This window comes from Amblyraja radiata, chromosome 6, assembly GCF_010909765.2.
Source record: "Amblyraja radiata isolate CabotCenter1 chromosome 6, sAmbRad1.1.pri, whole genome shotgun sequence".
Classification (NCBI taxonomy): Eukaryota; Metazoa; Chordata; class Chondrichthyes; order Rajiformes; family Rajidae; genus Amblyraja; species Amblyraja radiata.
The window spans coordinates 97935621-97956308 of NC_045961.1; positions in this window are offsets into that span (position 1 = coordinate 97935621).

Genomic DNA, 20688 nt, shown 5'->3' on the forward strand with positions numbered 1-20688 from the left:
TACAATTCCCATTTTCATCCTACAAACAGCGTACAATGGCCTGTTTCCTTTATCATCATCACTTTTTTGCATATCTTTCATTCATTGTTCAATATCTCTGCACATCGCCGTCTTTATCTCTCATTTCCCTTATCTCTAACCAGTCTGAAGAAGGGTCTCGACATGAAACGTCTCCCATTCCTTCTCTCCAGAGATGCTGCCTGTCCTGCTGAGTTACTCCAGATTTTTGTGTCTACCATTCTACATTTCATTGATCATCGTTGCCTTTGATCTGTGTTTTCACTCCTTACCCTTCCATTTCTCCATGTTTCCCCCTCCCCTGACTCAGTCTGAAGAAGGGTCTCGACCTGAAACATCACCCATTCCTTCTTTCCAGAGATGCTGCCTGTCCCGTTGAGTTACTCCAGCGTATGTCTTCAATATAAACCAGCATCTGCAGTTCCTAGTTCCAACAAAGAGGGATATGGGCCAAATACAGGCAGGTGGGACTAGTGTAGCTGGGGCATGTTGGGCGGCGTGGGCAAGTTGGGCTGAAGGGCCTGTTTCTACACTGTAAAGGGCCTGTCCCACGAGCATGCAACTCCATGCGGCAAGTGCGACCTAACGTGGTCGCTTGAGCCGTACGGCCTCGCGGGGCCGGTCCCACTTTGATTACCGGAGCCGTATGGAGTTGTGCGGAGCTGGTCCCGACATCGCGCGGGGCTCCGAAAAAATGACCGTGTTCAAAAATTCCGCGCGGCAACCGCCTGCCGGCCCACAGCCGCATTGAGGCCGTACACACCGCCTCGACGGGCGTGCACAGCCTCTTGACGCAGTACGCAGCTTCTTGACACCGTACATCACGCGCAAACTTCACGCGGACTTCGCTCGAACTTCACGTCACGGCCTCCGCACGGCTCCCGCTTCCGGTTTGGTCACGCTCGCCGCATGCAGTCGCATGCTCGTGGGACCGGCCCTGTACGGGGATCACTCGACCTCCGCGCGGCCCCCGCTTCCGGTTTGGTCGCACTTGCCGCATGCAGGCGCATGCTCGTGGGACGGGCCCTTAAGACTGTGACTCTATGCCTGATGCAAATGCGCTGCTTCCCTGTGACCTGTTCCAAATGAGTTTCCCTCTTCAATGTGCGGCAATGTGGTGAAGTGATCTTGTAAATCTGACCTGGTGCAGCCAAGGAGGTCCACCTGCCATCATCTCCTCCTCTCCATACGACTGCAGACCGAAGACGGAAAAACATGGACTTCAGATGAATAATTCAGCGTTGTTTAATTAAGATTTTCACGGTATAATTGGCTGCAACCTAGTTAAACCAGGACTTTACTAGAATTAAAGCATTGCAAATTCCCCACTATCTTTCTCCAAATCATTTGATCCATTTAGTGAAACCACCCTCATCTATTGCTCTGGGATTTGTGTTAGCCCAGCAGTCTATCCCATCAATTTTGTATATTTTCTTCTAATTATCCAGCTGTATAGCTCACATCCACATATATTGGATTAAGCCAATTAGCTTTTGCAGTCATGAGGGTAATGGAAAGAAACTTCTACTGGATTGCTTACGCTGCCCTTTCTGCCATTTCTAGTTGGAATATGGTGAGCAATTATGGGCACCATGCCTGAGGATGGATGAGCTGGGTCCAGAGGAGGTTTACAAGAATGATCCCAGGAATGAGTGGGTTAACTAACATACGATGAGCGTTTGACGGCACTGGGCCTGTACTCCCTGGAGTTTAGAAGGATGAGGAGGGAACTCACTGAAACTCACCGAATAGTGAAAGGCTTGGATAGAGTGGATGTGGAGAGGATGTTTCCACCACTGGGAGAGTCAAGGACCAGAGGTCATAGCCTCAGATTTAAAGGACGTTCTTTAGGAAGGAGGTGAGGAGGAATTTCTTTAGTCAGAGGGTGGTGAATCTGTGGACTTCTTTGCCACAAAAGGCTGTGGAGGCCAAGTCAATTAATATTTTTAAGGCAGAGATAGATAGATTCTTGATTAGTAAAGGGCCTGTCCCATTTGGCGATTTTTTAGGCGACTGACTGACTGACGTGTCAGGTTACCGCAGAATTCGCGGTGTGATGTGGCGTATTGGGGCGTGATGCCGTGGTGGCGTTTGACGCGCGGTGTTTTTTCAAGTGTCGCAACATTTTTTGTGTCGCCGTTGGATTTTGAAATGTTCAAAATCTTTTGGCGACACTCATATGACGCCGGCAGTTGCCGAAAAAATCTCCGTGGGACAGGCCCTTACGGGTGTCGGGGGTTATGGGGAGAAGGCAGGAGAATGGGGTTAGGAGGGAGAGATAGATCAGCCATGATTGAATGGTGGAGTAGACTTGATGGGCCAGACGGCCTAATTCTGATCCAATCACTTTTGACCTTATGCTACTTCACATTTGAGGACCTCCTCCTATACACACGGTTGCTATAACAGGCAAGAGTACTCTCCACTGGGATACAGAGCCGAGTCCAAGCAAGACAGATGGGATGAAATTCTGCTCCTGTTACAGGGTCAGAGGGCTTCTCTGGAGAAGGTGAAGTGTCCTCTCTGTGTCAGGTTGGCTCTAAGTGTGGGTGTAGGGAATCCCAAGAGAGTTTGATTCTTCAGTTTAGAGATACAGCGCGGAAACAGGCCGTTCGGCCCACTACAATACACTATTATTATTATTGTTGTTGCACTGTTTTGTTTGTGTTTTGAGTATTGTAATGAGTTGAGTCATACGTACGTCAAGGTACGACACATGTTTATTAAAGTTCACTCGCAGTATTCTTCTGCATGGTGTTACAGTAAGCTAGCAGCTACTTAATTACTTAAGTAGCTACTAGCTACTTAATAAGACTAATTACTTAAGCAGACTTCTGATAATATAAACCACATAGTAGGCGGAGCTTCTACTACCAAGCACTACAATTGGTAAGTAAGAAGTAACAAATCTTCATCTTTTCTTGTAGAAACAAAATAAAGCATTGATACATGCTGGTTAAATAATACAGTAGCCGAAACGCTAATAACGCATATGGGGAAGTAGAGCAGATTACACAAAATTTCTGTAACTAAGGGGTGGCCTGCTGACCCGTCCGGTGTGCGTGCGTGCGGTATAAATCCGCGTCTCCTCTTTTCACCGGTGAAGTGACTGGGGAAGGCACTGGAGACCCGCCGAGTGGAGGTGGTGAAATAGGCGGGCTGGGCGCTGAACGCCATGGAGAGGCCGTGGGGGAGCCTTCTGTTGAGCAGTCGGCCCGGCAGTGGGAGGGTATATGAAACGTGTGACCTCTGGATACTGAGCCGCAGGACGTGGTTCCTTCACAGGAAGGAGATGTTGACGGTTGCGTCTGTAAATGGCCCCGTCCGCACTTACCAGGTAGGAGCGCGGTTCTTTAGCAGGGCTGTGGATGTGACCCCGACGGCCATAGCCCTTGTTGGTCTGGAGGCGAAAAACCTGTCCAATGGAGAGAGGTTTAAGTGGCTTGCTGGACTTGTCAAAAGATCGTTTTTGTTCCTCAAGTTGAGCAAGTCCAGGTAGACGTTGGATTTGGCAAGATAAGAACGCTCCATTAGTTGTTTTGCGCTTCGGACAGCCCGTTCGGCGAGTCCGTTGGACTGCGAAAACTCAGGGCTGCTGGTGATATGTCGAAAATGCCATAATTGAGCAAAGTTTCTGAAGAGCAGACTGGTGAACCGACTGCCATTGTTGGATAGGAGGCGTGCAGGGGAACCGTGCACAGACTTCTGGATGACTGCTTCAGTTGTGATGGTTTGGAGTAGGTCAATTTCAAACCAGCCCAAATATGAGTCGACGAGAACCAGATAGTGTTTCCCATGCCATTCGAATATGTCGGTGGCTACCGTGGACCATGGTAGAGGAGGAACCGGGTGCGTTGTAAGGTTGCCTCCACACCGGGGTGGCCCCTGTGGATGGCATTGTAGTACTTGTCCCGGAGAATGGCTGGGACAACTGCCTTGTGGCCCTTGACTACAATCCCGTCCTGTAACACCAGTTCGTCGTGAACCAGGTTGTATGGGCGGATTGCGAGTGGGGTCCTGTGTTGTTTATCCGGCCAGCCATGCCGGATGACTGCAGACAGTAATTGTAAAGTCTCGTCAGCAGCCGTGTGCTCTGCCAGGCTGCTTAGGCAATCAGTGGGAACATACGATACCTTCATTACTGAGAACTGGTCCTGTTCAGAGGGCTGTTGTTCGCTGGTTTTGTGTGGGTCCCTTGATAGTGTGTCAGCTATGTGCATGTCCTTGCCCTTTTTGTAGACTTTGTTGAAATCGAAACGCTGCGGCTGCATCATCATCCATTGCAGGCGAGCCGGAGCGGCGTGGATGGGTTTTTCAAGATAGTGACCAACGGCTGGTGGTCTGATTCTATAGTCACAGATTTCCCAAAAATAAAGTATTTGAAGCTCGTGCAGGCGAAAACCACTCCATGTAACTCTTTTTCAATTTGGGCGTAACGTTGTTCAGTGTCGGTCAGTGTGCGGGAGGCATATGCAACAGGTTTGTAGTCGCCATCGGTGGTTGGCTGTAGGCAGGCAGCGCCAAGTCCGTCCTGGGATGCATCACATGTGAGTGTCACTGGTAACTCCAAAGTGAAGTAGGCTAGGGTGGGTGCGCTGGCCAGCTGCAACTTGAGGATATCTAAAGCTCTTTGGTGCTGTGGATACCAGGACCATTCAGCGTCTTTGTGCGTCAGTTCCCGCAGGGGGGCAGATATATCGCTGAGGTTGGGAATAAATTTCCCCAGGGAGTTGACCATTCCAAGGAATCTTTGTTAACTTGTAACGTCAGTAGGAACCGGCATCTCATTGATGGCAGTAGTTTTTGATGGGTCCGGTCTGAGACCATCACTTGTGAAAACATGCCCAACATAGGTAACTTCCGGGACCCGAAACTTACATTTCAGGGGATTGAGCTTCAGCTGAATGTCTTTGGCATGGTCCAGCACTCTATTCAGATTGGCGTCATGCTCAGCCAAGTCGCATCCATAAACTAGAATGTCATCAACAATGATGGCGCATGGATACCCCGCAAACTGGTGTTCCATTGTGCGCTGGAAAACCTCGCTGGCAGAGTTGATGCCAAAGAGCATTCTCAGGAATTTGTAATGGCCAAAGGGGGTGCCGAACGTAGTAAGGTTGGACAAGTCTGTGTCCAGCGGGATTTGCCAAAACGAGCTTTTGGCATCCAGAATGGAGAACACGGATGCATTGCCTACATGGGCAGCATCTTCCTCTACCGTTCGCATAGGGTAGTGCGGGCGTTTGTTTGCTGTGTTTAGGTCCTTGGGGTTGATGCAGATACAGATTTCTTCCATGTTTTTTTTTGTTTCAACCACCATAGTGGAAACTCAGTCGGATGGGTCAGTAACTGTAGCTATGACACCCAGGGAGACCATCCGCTGGAGCTCATTGTTTACTCTGTCATGCATGGCATGTGGAACACAGTGTGGGGCTCGGACCACAGGAGTGATTTTGGGTTCAACGGCAATATTGTTTTTGAGGGGCAGCTTACCAAACTCATCATTCAACAGTTCTTTATATTGTGAGAGTATCTGCTGAGTGGGACACTCAGTGAGAAAGAGTTGATGGACAGCATGGTAAACTAGACTAGGCCCAGATCTTGGCATGTATTGATACCAAGCAGAGTTGCAGAATCCCCTCGGATGATAAAAAAACTTAAGGGTATGAGGCCGAGAGTCTATGATGCAGTTCAAATCTGTTTCTCCAAGCGGGTGCAGAACCTCACCCCCATATGCCCGTAATGTGGCCAAATCTTTGTCAACATGTTCAGTTTCTTCAAAGTTTCTTCAAACATACGTATTCTTTTAAATTCAGATAAAGATATGACATTACACTTCGCTCCGGTATCAATCTTCGCGATCGCAGTTTTGTTATTAACAATCATGGTGACTTCAGGGTCGAGTTGCTCGTTACAAGAAGGGAGTAGGGAGTGAATGTCTGAACTGTTATCTTGGCTTTCAGAGAGGAGAGTGGGGGATGGCGCATCCAGCTCTTGGTTTTCGTTATCAGTAGGTTCATGTTTTAACAGGTGCACATTTGTCCTTGGGATGGTTCTAGTCACACAGGAACGGCAACATTTTGTGAGGTGGTTAAATTTTTTACAGTAGTTGCTGATTTTACCATAAGCAACGCAGAATTCCCGACCTGGAGCATGAGAATTGTTACAATTAGGGCACTGAGCAGGCGAAGGCTGTGAAGGCTAGTTACGACAGGAGGTATCGGCAAGGTTAACACTATACTGGGAGCGTTGTCCAGAGGTTACTGACCTTGTGTGAGAAGCCGTTATCTCAGCGATCCGACAGGCGTGTTCGGCTTGATTTAGAGTCAGTTCAGTGTTACGAAGCAGTTCGTTTCTCACTTTGTCACTGAGCATACCTCCAACGAGTTTGTCGCAGATCAGATCATCGCATAAATCACCAAATCGACAGCACGCACCCATGTGCTTTAAATCGCTCAAAAACAGTCAATGGGTTTGTCCTGCTGTTGGAAACGAGCAAAACACTTGGTGCGTTCGATTATAGAATTCAAAGCGAGGTCGCACAACTGTCTGAACTTTGCAAGTAGAACAGCAGAGTCATCAATCGTTTCTGCAGGCACCAGGACAAGAAAACATCAGGCGCGAAAGTAAAACGATCCGCACGCTTCATTGCCTCAGGTTCAGCAAGGTTTAAGAGTACGGAAGCACGAATCTCTGGCAGATCATTGCGATGAACAATACGAATGTAGTGGGTGCAGTTGCGCTCGAAAATGCACTATCGTTCGGCGATATCAGAATCAAAGTTCAGAAGACTAGGACGGGAGACGGATTTGCCATGATGGAGATAACAGGCACATAAAACAAGTTAGAAATAAATAAAACCCGATGAACTTAAACAGGGTGGGTAAGGTCCCACTTCTGACACCATGTAATGAGTTGAGTCCTACGTACATCAAGGTACAACACATGTTTATTAAAGTTCACTCACAGCATTCGTCTGCATGGTGTTACAGTAAGCTAGCAGCTACTCAGACAAATTCTTAAGCAGACTTCTGATAACATAAACTGCATAGTAGGTGGAGCTTCTACTAACTGGCACTTCAATTGGTTAGTAAGAAGTAACCAATCTACAAGTAAGAATTTCATTGTCCTATCTGGGACGTATGACAATAAAACACTCTTGACTCTTGTTGGCTCTCTTGAGTTTGGGCCAACCAGCGATCCTTGCATACTTGGGACAATTTGCACTTACACCAAGCCAAATTAACCTGCAAGTCTTTGGAGTGTGGGAGGAAACCGAAGATCTCGGAGAAAACCTATGTGGTTACGGGGAGAACGTACAAACTCCGTACAGGCAGCAACTCTACCCTCTGTACCACCGTGCTGCCCTCACCATTGGAGAGGACCAGGGTCGGAAATCCCGGGGGAGCCGGGGACACACGCCCCCCCCCTGTTTTGAGTGGTGGGGGACGATCCTCCCCCCCCCCCCATATTTTATAATCCGGATTTAAAAACTTGGTGAAATCTCCGCTCTCCGCGAGACAGTGGAGGTGGGACTGCTGATCGAGGGCGCTGATTGGACGAGAGAGACGTCGTTCAGCAGGCAATGGGGGTGGGACATGATAATTCAGCGTGATCATTGGAGGAGGGAGGTGTCGGTGAGAAGCAGAAGTAGGGGGGTGGGACTGAGGATAGAGCATGGTGATTGGAGGAGGGAGACATGCCAAAACACTCTCAGCAGCCCTGGACACAGAGCTGCGCCTCATCCACAACCAGGATCCATCCCGGCTCTCCGGCGCTGCAATCGCTGCCGCACCACCACTGGGCCATCCCCGTCCCCACCCGAGTGCCCCCCCGGGGGTGGCCAGAGATGTTGTGTATCAGACGGGAGCAGTGCCCCCCGGCCCACAGCCAGCGCAGAGAAGCAGCGCTAAACCCAGCTCCACTCTGCCTGTCCCGCCGGGTTAACCTACAGCCCTGCCTGGACTTACAGGAAATATGCCCCAGGTTTACAGCCAGCACGGAGAAGCAGCGCTAGCTCCACAACTCCAGGCTGGTGTCCCATCAGTCCAGGCAGGGCTGTAGGTTAACTCGGCGAGACAGGCAGAGTTGAGCTGCATTTAGCGCTGGATTGAGCCTCCAAAGCCTCGCATGTGTGTGCGGTGTGAGTGTGCGCATGTGCGCGCGGCTGCCAAGAAATGGTGTCCCCCCCTGTCCCCTGCCCCCCCCCCCCTTATATTTTGAAAGCGATTCCCGTGCTTGTAGAGGGCTCACCAATGCAAGGTTTCAAGAGAGTCAAGAGTGTTTTATTGTCATATGTCCCGAAACAGGACAATGAAATTCTTACTAGCAGCAGCAGATTTGTAAACATATCTCTCTGTAAAACCCATAATAAACAACAATAAAATGTCGAAGATAGGCACAAAAAGCTGGAGTAACTCAGCGGGACAGGCAGCATCTCTGGAGCGCCCGTTCCTTCTCTCTAGAGATGGTGCCTGTCCTGCTGAGTTATTCCAGCTGTTTGTGTCTATCTTCAGTTTAAACCAGCATTTGCAGTTCCTTCTTAAACAATAAAATGTCAGTGGATATAAATGTTAAAAAAGCAAATAGGTAATAGTACCTGTGGTGCAAAGCCAAAAAGAATGCCCAAAGTCTATATAATTCGGAGCCTATTTGACGGTTGTAGTGTTTAATAGCCTGATGGTTGTCGGGAAGAAGCTGTTCCTGAACTTGGACATCGCAGTTTTCAAACTCCTGTACCTTCTCCCCGATGGCAGAAGTGAAATGAGGTACACATGGAGACAATAATAATCCTAAAACTCAACCTAAACTTGCAGAGATCTCCAGAGATGCTGCCTGACCCGCTGAATTACTCCAGCATTGTGTGTCTATCTTTGGTCCAAACCTAAATAGGTTTGTACCCAATGTCGGAGGAAGCAGCAGGAAATAAGTTAGCTGAACGAAAGAGTGGTCCACCAAAAATAGAATCCACACAAAAATCCACACAAAAATTATACATCCCCACTTAACACCACACAGACAATAAAGGACTTGAGTGGAACATTTTCTGACCCTGGTGTCAACAAGTGTTGGCAAAGTGCAGAGAGGATATTTTTTAATAAAACATCGTTACACTTTCACGAGAAAGTGTAACGATGTTTTATTAAAAAATATCATTATTATTGATGTATTTCACTGTTTCACGTACATAGGTTGAGAAAGAATGGTGGCATTAAAAAAAAATTCCACTTAATTTCCATTATAGGGTGGCCCGGTGGTGCAGCGGTAGAGTTGCTGCCTTACAGCGCCTGGGACCTGTGTTTGATCCTGACTATGGATGCTGTATGTACGGAGTTTGGACCTTCTCCCCGTGTCCTGCGTGGGATTTCTCCGGGTGCTCCGGCTTCCTCCCACACTCCAAAGAAGTACAGCTTTCTAGGTTGGTTGGCTTGGTAAAATCGTAAATTGTCCCCCTAGTGTGAGCAGAATAGTGTCAGTGTGCTGGCATTGCCGTTTGGTGTGGACTCAGTGGGCCAAAGCAAAATATCTCTAAACTAAATTAAATTCCATTATTTCCAACATTTCCTTAATCTCCTCGGTTACAACGGATCTGTGAAGTCGCTAATTGGGCGCAGAGGCCTGCAGGTACAAGTAGTGATTTATGAAGTATATTTCTTATTCATTCTATCGCACCGGTTTTTTTTCAGTAAATTTTTACTTCGCTTTTTTCTCCTTTAAACATACGCGGAACTATTAGAAACTAAATTGCAACAGCCATTGCCACGAACCTTCCCTGTCATCTCACTGGGGCTTTTAAGTGTTGACTAATTGATTTTTATTTATAGTAACCCAAGCCCATTGTGGTAACAGATTTTCCCACATTCTCTATAGTTTGGGAAATGTTCCAACCCAGAGGGGCAGACTGAATGTTAGGTTGACCCAGTCCCTGCTGTGTGCTTTAGTTCTTTCCTCTTCCTCCTCCTCCCCTGCACTCTGCGTGATGGTACACGTCAGGGACATGTGTGTCTGTGGTTTTGGTTTTGGTTTTAGAGAACAGGCCCTTTTGGCCCACCGGGTCCGCGCCGACCAGCGATCCCCACACATTAACACTATCCTCTCCTCACTAGGGGCAATTTTTTACATTTACACCAAGCCAATTAAACTACATACCTGTACGTCTTTGGAGTGTGGGAGGAAATCGAAGATCTCGGAGAAAACCCACACAGAGAACGTACAAACTCTGTACTGACAGCGCCCGTAGTCAGGATCGAACTCGGGACTCCGGTGCTGCATTCGCTGTCAGGCAGCAACTCTACCGCTGCACCACCGTGACCGGCCATGGTCCTCTTAACTGTTGTGAAAAAACAAACTTCTGCATGCACATAATCACTGGCAGTTCAAGCACTCAGGGCGCTATTGATTACAGACACTGGCATTCCCATCTCTTAGTTTAGTTTAGAGATAAGGTCATAACGGATTGGAGGAGAATTAGGCCATTTGGCCCATCAAGTCTACGCCATTCAATCATGGCTGATCTATCCCTCCCTCCTAACCCCATTCTTCTACCTTCTCCACATAACCTCTGACACCTGTACTAATTAACAATCCATCTATCTCTGCCTTAAAAATATCCACTGACTTTTGCCTCCACAGCCTTCTGTGGCAAAGAATTCCACAGATTCACTACCCTCTGACTAAAGACATTTCCCCTCATCTCATTTCCTAAAAGAACGTCCTTTAATTCTGAGGCTGTGACCTCGAGTCCTAGATTCTCCCACTGGTGGAAACATCCTCCCCACATCCACTATATCCAAGCTTTTCTCTATTCTGTATGTTTCAATGAGGTCCCCCTCATTCTTGTAAACTCCAGCGAGTACAGGCCTAGTGCTGGCAAACGGTCATCATAGGTGAACCTATTCAATCCTGGGATCATTCTTGTAAACCTCCTCTGGACCCTCTCCAGAGCCAGCACATCCTTCCTCAGGTGTGGTGCCCAAAATTGCTCACAATATTCCAAATGTGGCCTTACTAGTGCCTTATAGAGCCTCAACATTACATCCCTGTTTTTGTATACGTCCTCTTGAAATAAATGCTAACATTGAGTTGGCTTATTTTATTATTGATTCGACTTGCAGATTAACTCTTTGGGAATCCTGCTCCAAGTCAATTTGCACCTCCGATTTCTGGATTCTCACCCCATTTAGAAAATAGTCTATACCTTTAATCCTACTGCCAAAATGCACGACTCCACACTTTGCTACACTATATTCCATCTGCCACTTCTTTGCCCACTCTTCAACCTGTCCACATTCTCCTGCAGTCTTTGCTTTCTCTACACTACCTGCCCCTCCACCTATTTTTGTATCATCTGCAAACTTTGCCACAAAGTACTTCAATCCCCTCGTCCAAATCATTGTAATACAATGTGAAGAGTAACGGCCCCAACATTGACCCTTGCGGAACTCCATTAGTTACTGGCAGCCAACCAGAAAAAGCCCCCTTTATTGCCACCATTTGTCTTCTGCCATCCAGCCAACCTGCTATCCATGCTAGTATCTGCCCTTTGATACCAAGGGCTCTCATCTTCCTCAGCAGCCTAACGTGCGGCATCTTATCAAAGGCTTTCTGAAAATCTAAGTAAACAACACCTACTGGCTCTCCTTAGTCTGTCCTGCCATTAACTTCTTCAAAGAATTCCAGCAAATTTGACAAGCAAGATTCCCCTTCACAAAGTCATGCTAACTTCAACCTATTTTGTCGTGAACTTCTAAGTATTCCGTATCCTCATCCTTTATAATGGATTATAAAATCTTACCAACCACTGAAGTCAGACTAACCGGCCTGTAGTTCCCACTATTCTGCCTTGCTCCCTTTTTGTGCACCGGGGTAATATTGGCAATTTTTCCAATCATCTGGAACCACTCCTGACTCTAGTGATTCTGCAAATACCACTATCAATGCCTCCACAATCTGTAAAGCCGCCTCTTTCAGAACCCTAGGGTGCAGTCCATCCGGTCCAGGTGACCTATCCACCTTCAGCCCTCTCAGCTTCCCAAGAACCTTCTCCTAAGTAATAGCCACTGCACTAACTTGCACCTCCTGACTCTCTTGAATCTCAGGCATGTTGCTGGTGTCTTCCACTGTGAAGACTGATGCAAAAAAGTTATTCAACCCCCGCCAGTTCTTTATTCCCCATTATCACTTTTCCTGCATCATTCTCCAGTGGTCCAACGTCCACTCTTGCTTCCATATAACCATATAACCATATAACAATTACAGCACGGAAACAGGCCATCTCGGCCCTTCTAGTCCGTGCCGAACACTTATTCTCACCTAGTCCCATCTACCTGCACTCAGACCATAACCCTCCATTCCGTTCCCGTCCATATACCTATCCAATTCATTTTTAAATGATAAAATCGAACCTGCCTCCACCACTTCCATTGGAAGCTCATTCCACACAGCTACCACTCTCTGAGTAAAGAAGTTCCCCCTCATGTTACCCCTAAACTTATGTCCCTTAATTCTCAAATCATGTCCTCTTGTTTGAATCCTCCCTACTCTCAATGGAAAAAGCTTACCCATGTCAACTCTGTCTATCCCTCTCATAATTTTAAAGACCTCTACCCCTTAACCTTCTGCGCTCCAAAGAATAAAGACCTAACTTGTTCAACCTTTCTCTGTAACTTAGTTGCTGAAACCCAGGCAACATTCTAGTAAATCTCCTCTGTACTCTCTCTATTTTGTTGACATCTTTCCTATAATTTGGCGACCAAAATTGTACACCATACTCCAGAATTGGCCTCACCAATGCCTTGTACAATTTTAACATTACATCCCAACTTCTATACTCATTTCTTCACACACTTCTTTCTTGCTCCTTCTACAACTGAAGAAACTCTATCCTCTTTATATTATTGGATAGCTTACCTTCTTATTTAATCTTTTCTCCCCGCATTGCTCAATGCAGCGTGGAAACAGGCCCTTCGGCCCACCGAGTCCATGCCGGACCAATGGTCACTAATACAATGTTTATCAATATCAATAGAGGCCTTGCTTATTACCATAGGCTATCTCAACGAGAGTTGAGGAGATAAAGTTACAATGTATATTCTAGGCTGAGGGACAGAATTTTAGAAGCATCATGGCGTTCAACAAGGTTCCGCATGGTAGGCTGCTCTGGATAGTTAGATCGCATGGGATCCAAGCGGAGACAGCTGAATGGACAGCAAATTGGCTTCATGGAAGGAAGCAGAGGGTGATGGTGGAAGGTTGCTTTTTGGACTGGTGGCCTGTGACTAGTGGTGTGCCTCAGGGTTCGGTGCTGGGCCCGTTACTGTTTGTCATCTATATCAATGATTTGGATGAGAACGTATGCGGCAGGATTTGCAAGGTTGACGGTCAGCGCAGACACAGTGGGCCGAAGAGCCTGCTTTAAATCCTGTATCTCCAAAGTGAAATCATCTGGCAGCTTCCTCCCAGCCTTTATTCCCACTTGAATTTAAATCCAAAATGTATTGGACTAGCTAGATTTTCAGGCTCCCAACTGCCAAGGTAGGATTTGAACTAATTTATCTGGATCTCTAGACTTCAAGCCATGTAATTTAACCACTGTGCTACTGTATAAAGTGGATATATTGCAACACAACAAAAGCACTGATGCGATATCCTCATGTTTCTATGTCTCAGGAACAAGCGTTTGCCCTATGTGTCCTGAGATGTGTTCTGTCGTCAATAAAACCATAGCTGCTCTGATCTTGACCTTTGCAGTCTCACACCTACAATCCTTCAGTCACTCAGTCATACAGCATGAAAACAGGCCCTTTGGCCCAACTTGCCAATGCCGACCAACATGCCACATCTACACTATTCCCACCTGTCTGCGTATTCCCATATACCTCTAAACCTATCCTATCCATGTACCTGGCTAAATGTTTCTTAAACATTGCAATAGTCCCTGCCTCAAATACGTTCCATACACCTGCCATCCTTTGTGTGAAAAAGTGACCCCTCAGGTTCCCATTAAATCTTTCCCCCTTCACCTTAAACCTATGTCCTCAGGTTCTCCATCCCAGGGCTAAAGACTCTGTGCGTTTATCTGATCTATACCTCTCATGATTTTGCACACCTCTGTAAGACCACCCCTAAAACTCCTGAAGTAAAGACTTAACTAGCTTAACCTCTCCCTGCAGCTCAGGCCCTCAAGTCCAGGCAGCATCCTTGTAAATCTGCTTTGTACACTTTCCAGCTTGACAACATCTTTCCTATAACATGTTGGCCAAAACTGAACATAGTACTCCAAACGTGGCCTCACCAACATCTTATACAACGCAACATGACCTCCCAACTTCTATACTCAATACTCTGACTGATGAAGGCCAATGTGTCGAAATATGTTTTGTCCACCCTAGCTACCTATGATGCCACTTTCACTCCTCGATCCCTCTGCCCTGAAACACTCCCCAGAGCCAATACTGTTCAATGTGTAGGTCCTTCCCAGGTTAGACTTCCCAAAATGCAACATTTCCCATTTCTCTGTTTTAAATTCCATCAACCATTCCTCATCCCCTGTGCAACCGATCAAGGTTCTGCCACCCATTTTAGTGTCACCTGCAACCTTGCGAATCCTGCCAAATTATAGGATCTATCATTTCTATAAAACTCATCTTCCAGCTTCAAGACTAGAAAATAAACTGATGGAAATCGACAGAGTAAACAAAAGCCAATGAGGTGCAGAAGAGGTTTACTAGAAAACTGCCTGGATTAGAGGGATTAGCATCAGGGAGAGACTGGACAACCTTGGACTGTTTTCTTTGCAATATCGGAGGCTGAAGGGAGGCTGGTTGGAAGTATAACATACATTGTGGATAGACACAAAATGCTGGAGTACCGCAGTGGGCCAGGCAGCATCTCTGGAGAAAAGTAGTTGGTGACGTTTCTAGTTAAGACACTCCTTCAGACATACATTGAGGTTATTGCTGTGTGTGGTTGCTGCAGTTTCTTCCTACATTATAATTATGATTCAGCAGCTGTAATATAGATCAGACATGCATAAGGCACTGTAAACTCCTATGGGATGCCCTTAGTTGTGGACAGCATGGTATAAAAATGATGTTCTTTCACCCAGATTAAAAACAAATGGTATAAATCATCACTTTTTAGACTTGCATTCCTTTATTGCCTTGTGTACATTTTTAAAGGCTTTGATAGTACTTGGCTGCACTCCATGGCAAGTAAATAAATGATAATCCGTTTGTTGGATTCTTCACTCCCCCCCACTTGGTTAAATGCATAACCGACCTTTAATTATTCATTACCATGTGGGAAAAATTAGGACTTGGCCGCAAATATTAATGATATAATACAATATTTAGGGAAGGAAAAATGGAATGTGAGTTTGTTTAGATACCAATGGTATTACTCGAGCTTTGGCGTTTATCCAAAGGGTGCTGAACAGAAAATGCCTGCATCTGTAAAGATTAAATAGAGTGGATGTGGAGAGGATGTTTCCAGCAATGAAGAGAGTCCAGGACCAGAGGGCACGGCCTCAGAATGAAAGGACGTACCTTTAGAATGGAGATGAGGAGGAATTTCTTTAACCAGAGGGTGGTGAGCCTGTGAAATTCATTGCCACAGACGGCGGTGGAGGCCAAGTCGTGGGTACTGGCTTGCACGCTACAAAAGCTTTTCACTGTACCTCGGTACAAATTAAACAAAATAAATGTGTATTTTCCAAGCGGAGATTTAAAGGGTTCTTAATTAGTAATGGCATCTAAGGTTACTGGGAGAAGGCAGAATAATAATAATAATAATAATAATAATAATATCTTTTATTGTCATTGCAGTGCAGTGCAACGAGATTTAGTATGCAGCTCCAACCGATGAAAAAGAAAAGTAAAATAAATAAATAAGCTGTGTGTCGTGACCATCCGAGGGAGACAGTCCAGTGGGGATGGGGGGCACTCAGCAGGGCCGGTTCAGAGCCGCTATAGCTCTTGGAATAAAGCTGTTTCTGAGTGGAGGTACGGGCGTAGAAGGCCTTGTAACGTCTGCCGGAGGGAAGTAGTTCAAACAGTCCGTTACAAGGGTGTGATGAGTCTTTATGGATGCTGACGGCCTTCCTGAGGCACCGTGTGTGGTAGATGCCCTCCAAGCTCTGTCCCAATGATCCTCTGCGCTCTGTGGACGATGCGCTGAAGAGCTCTCCTCTCCGCCTCCGTGCAGCTGAGATACCACACAGAGGTGCCATACGTTAATATGCTCTCTGTGGTGCAGCGGTATAACGTTGTCAGCAGCTGTTGGGGTAGACCAGTCTTTTTTTAATGTCCTCAGGAAGAACAGTCGTTGCTGTGCCTTCTTGACCAGCGCAGCGATGTTGGTGGACCATGTGAGGTCCTCTGAAATGTGAGTGCCCAGAAACTTAAAGCTGGACACTGGGAGAATGGGGTTGAGGGGACAAATAGATCAGCCATAATCGAATGGCGGAGCAGACTTGATGGGCCGAATGGCCTAATTCTGTTACTATGTCTTATCATCTTAGTGATCTTTCCAGTGTGCAGGCAACTCCTGGGATGATTAAAGGAATTATAGACACATGGTCTACAGTCTGAAGAAGGGTCTTGACCCGAAATGTCACCCATTCCTTCTCTCCAGAGATGCTGCCTGTCCCGCTGAGTTACTCCGGCTTTTGGTGTCTATCATGAAGTTAATTTTTCAGATTGGTGATGTGAAAATTGAGATAATTATACTTAAGTTGGAGAGAGGAGATGGGTAGAGGTGTGGGGAGAGTAAAGGAAACGTCTATGATGGGTTATCAACATGATATATGTATCATTTGGATATGTGACATCTAAGAGAATGGTATTAGTTTATTGTAGTCACATGTACCGAGAGAAACTTGGTTTGTGTGCTATCCCTTCGAACCTGAGTATAATCAAGATATACACAGGTACAACAGGTAGTGCAACGAGAAATATACCAGAGTGCAGAATGTAGTGTTACAGCATTAAACTATTACAGTAATAAATACAAATAATGTACTTTTATAAAAGGACATGCCTTTAGAAAGGGGATGAGGAGGAATTTCTCTAGTCAGAGGGTGGGGAATCTGTGGAATTCATTGCCAAAGACGGCTGTGGAGGCCAAATCAATGGATAATTTTAAGGCGGAGATTGACAGATACTTGTACAGGTGCCAGGAGCTATGGGGAGAAGGCAGGAGAGTGGGGTTGAGAGGGAGAGATAGATTAGCCATGATTGAATGGCGGAGTAGACTTGATGGGCCAAATGGCTTACTTTCTGCTCCTAGAACTGATGAAGTACACATACAAAAAGTGCAAGGTGTACAATGAGGTAGGCTGGGAGATTGGGTCTACACCTTTGCTTATGAGAGCACTGCTCAGTAGTCTGATAACAGCGGAGAAGAGGCAGTTCATGAATCAAGAGAGGAATAGATCGGATAGATGCACAGAGTCTCTTGCCAAGAGTAGGTGAATCGAGGACTAGAGGACATAGGTTTAAGGTGAATGGGGAAAATATTTAATAGGAATCTGAGGGGTACTTCACACACAGAGTGGTGGGTGTATGGAATAAGCTGCTAGAGGAGGTAGTTGAGGCTGGGACTATCCCAACGTTCACGAAATAATTGGACAGGTACATGGAAGATAGACACAAAAAGCTGGAGTAACTCAGCGGGACAGTCAGCACCCCTGGAGAGAAGGGATGGGTGACACTTCGGGTTGAGGCCCTTCTTCAGACAGGAAGCGTCTCGACCCAAAACATCACCCATTCCTTCTCTCCAGAGATGCTGCCTGTCCCACTGAGTTACTCCAGCGTTTTGTGTCTATCTTCAAAGGTTTCAAAGGTCTTTTTTGTCAGGTGTACCATTTAAGGTACAGTGATATTTATATTACCAGACAGCCATACTAAGAAAAAAGCAACAAGACACACAGCCACATAAAAGTTAACATAGTTAACAACGTTTAAACCAGCATCTGCAATTCTTTCCTAGACAGGTCCATGGATAGGACAGGTTTGGAGGGATATGGACCAAACGTGGGCAGGTGGGCCTAATGTATCTGGGACATGTTGGCTGGTGTGGACAAGTTGGGCTGAAGGGCCTGTTTCCACACTGTATCACTCTATGCTATGACTCTATTGGGCTATAGTTATAAGGAGAGGTTGGAAAGGTTTAGTATATTTTCTCAGGGACAGAATGCTGAGGGATACCTTTAGGGTGCTTATAACATTCGGGGACATAGGTGTTGATAAGATTGATAGAGAGATGATTACAACAATGCAGGCACTGTCTAAACTGCGTTTAATACCATGCAACATTGCATTCATGCCCTTGGCCTCTCACTGCAGCAGCAAATCTATAGTATCTGTGGTGGGTCTGTCCGGGCGCAGTTTCAGAGCCAATTATTGCAGCACGAGTGAGAATCCACAGGAAATTGGCCCTCCATTGTTCAAACGCAGTCAGAATAATGACCTGCAGGAACCCCTGAGAAGATAAGGACTTTTGCATTCAATACAACTGCCCTCTGAAGTCCTCCCAAGTTGTCAGGCCGCAGAAATGAACACCGCTAATCTGTGTGGTATTGCAGAATGAGTCTACCCGATTGCCATTGCACAAAAACAAATGTGGCTACTCTTTCACTTTACGACCTGATATGGAAATTGCAGTCATTACCTCAATAATCAGCACAGGCTCTGTAAGTATTTAATTGGCCAGGTTTCTCCGCTGTATCACTGCAACTTTCACTGGGTCTGTGAATGATTTCTCGTTCCTTAATCTCTAAGCACGTAGCCAAAAGCATTGCTGGAAACGGTACGGAGAAAATGAACAGACATGTTGCCTGGACTAGAGGGTGTGAGCTACAGGGAGAGGTTGAGCAGGCTGGGACTCTATTCCTTGGAGCGCAGGAGGATGAGGGGTGATCTTATAGAGGTGTACAAGATCGTGAGAGGAATAGATCAGGTCTCTTGCCCAGAGTAGGTGAATCGAGGACCAGAGGACATAGATTTAAGGTGAAGGGAAAACAATTTAATTGGAATCTGAGGGGTAATCTTTTCACACAAAGGGTGGTGGGTGTATGGGACAAGCTGTCAGAGGAGGTAGTTGCGGCTGGGACTATCCCAACATTTAGAAACAGTTAGACAGGTACATAGATAGGGCAGGTTTGGAGGGATATGGACCAAATGTGGCCATGTGGGACTAGTGCAGCTAGGACATGTTGGGCGGTGTGGGCAAGCATGGCCGAAGGGCCTATTTCCACACTGTATCACTCTATGACTCTATGACTGCTGATTTGATGAGGAGTAGCCTCAAATGCTTGCCTTGCCTCCCCGCCATTCATACTATTAGCAGTAGTATATTATCGGAAGGATGTGCTGCCACTGGTGAGGGCCCAGAGGAGGTTTACGACAATGATCCCAGGAATGAGTAGGTTAACATATGATGAGCATTTGTTGGCAATGGGCCTGTACTCACTGAAGTTTAGAAGGATGAGGGGGAACCTCATTGAAACTTACCGAATAGTGAAAGGCTTGTATAGAGTGGACGTGGAGAGGATGTTTCCACTAGTGGGAGAGTCTAGGGCCAGAGGTCATAGCCCCTGAATTAAAGGAAGTTCCTTTAGGAAAGAGATGAAGTGGAATTTCTTTAGTCAGTGGGTGGTGAATCTGTGGAATTCTTTGCCACAGAAGGCTGGGGAGGCCAAGCCAATGGATATATTTAAGGCAGAGATGGATAGATTCTTGATTAGTACGGGTGTTAGAGGTTATGGGGAGAATGCAGGAGACTGGGATTAAGTGGGAAAGATAGATCAGACATGATTGAATGGCGGAGTAGACGTGATGGGCCGAATGGCCTAAATCTGCTCCTATCACTTATGAACGTATGAACATAATCCAACTTTTAAGAGGCTCCTGGCAATAGCAACTGGGGAAGCTGGTGGTTTAAATGGTAGCATTGAGTATAGTCTATTGTCACGTGCACTGTGGTACATCAAAAAGCTTTTGTTGCGTGCTGACCAGTCAGTAGAAAGATAACACATGATTACAATCGATCTATCCACAGTGTACAGATCCATAATCAAGGCAATAACGTGGATAACATTTAGTGCGAAGTAAAGCTAGTAAAGTCCAATCAAAGATAGTCCGAGGGTTTCCAATGAGGTAGATAGTAGTTCAGCAATGCTCTCAAGAGTCATAGTAATATGACACAGGCCCTTCGGACCAACTTGCCCACACAGGCCAACATATCCCAGCTACACTAGTCCCACCTGCCTGCGTTTGCTCCATATCCCTCCAAACCTGTCCTATCCATGTACCCGCCTAACCACTTCTTAAACATTGGGATAGTCCCAGCCTCAACTACCTCCTCTGGCAGCTCATTCCATACACCCACCACCCTTTGTGTGAAAAAGTTACACCTCAGATTCCTATTAAATCTTTTCCCCTTCAACTTTTAAACCTATGTCCTCTGGTCCTTGATTCGCCAGTTGTGGTATAGAGTTGTCTAGTTTTGGTTATAGCTGTGCTTGTGGTCTAGTTGTCCTCTAGTTGAGGTAGGACGGTTCAGTTGCCTGAAAACAGCTGGGAAGAAACTGTCCCTGAATCTGGGCACATGGAACTTCAATGGAGACATAAGTAATTTCAAATGCTGGACTCTTGAGCAAAAACACAAGTG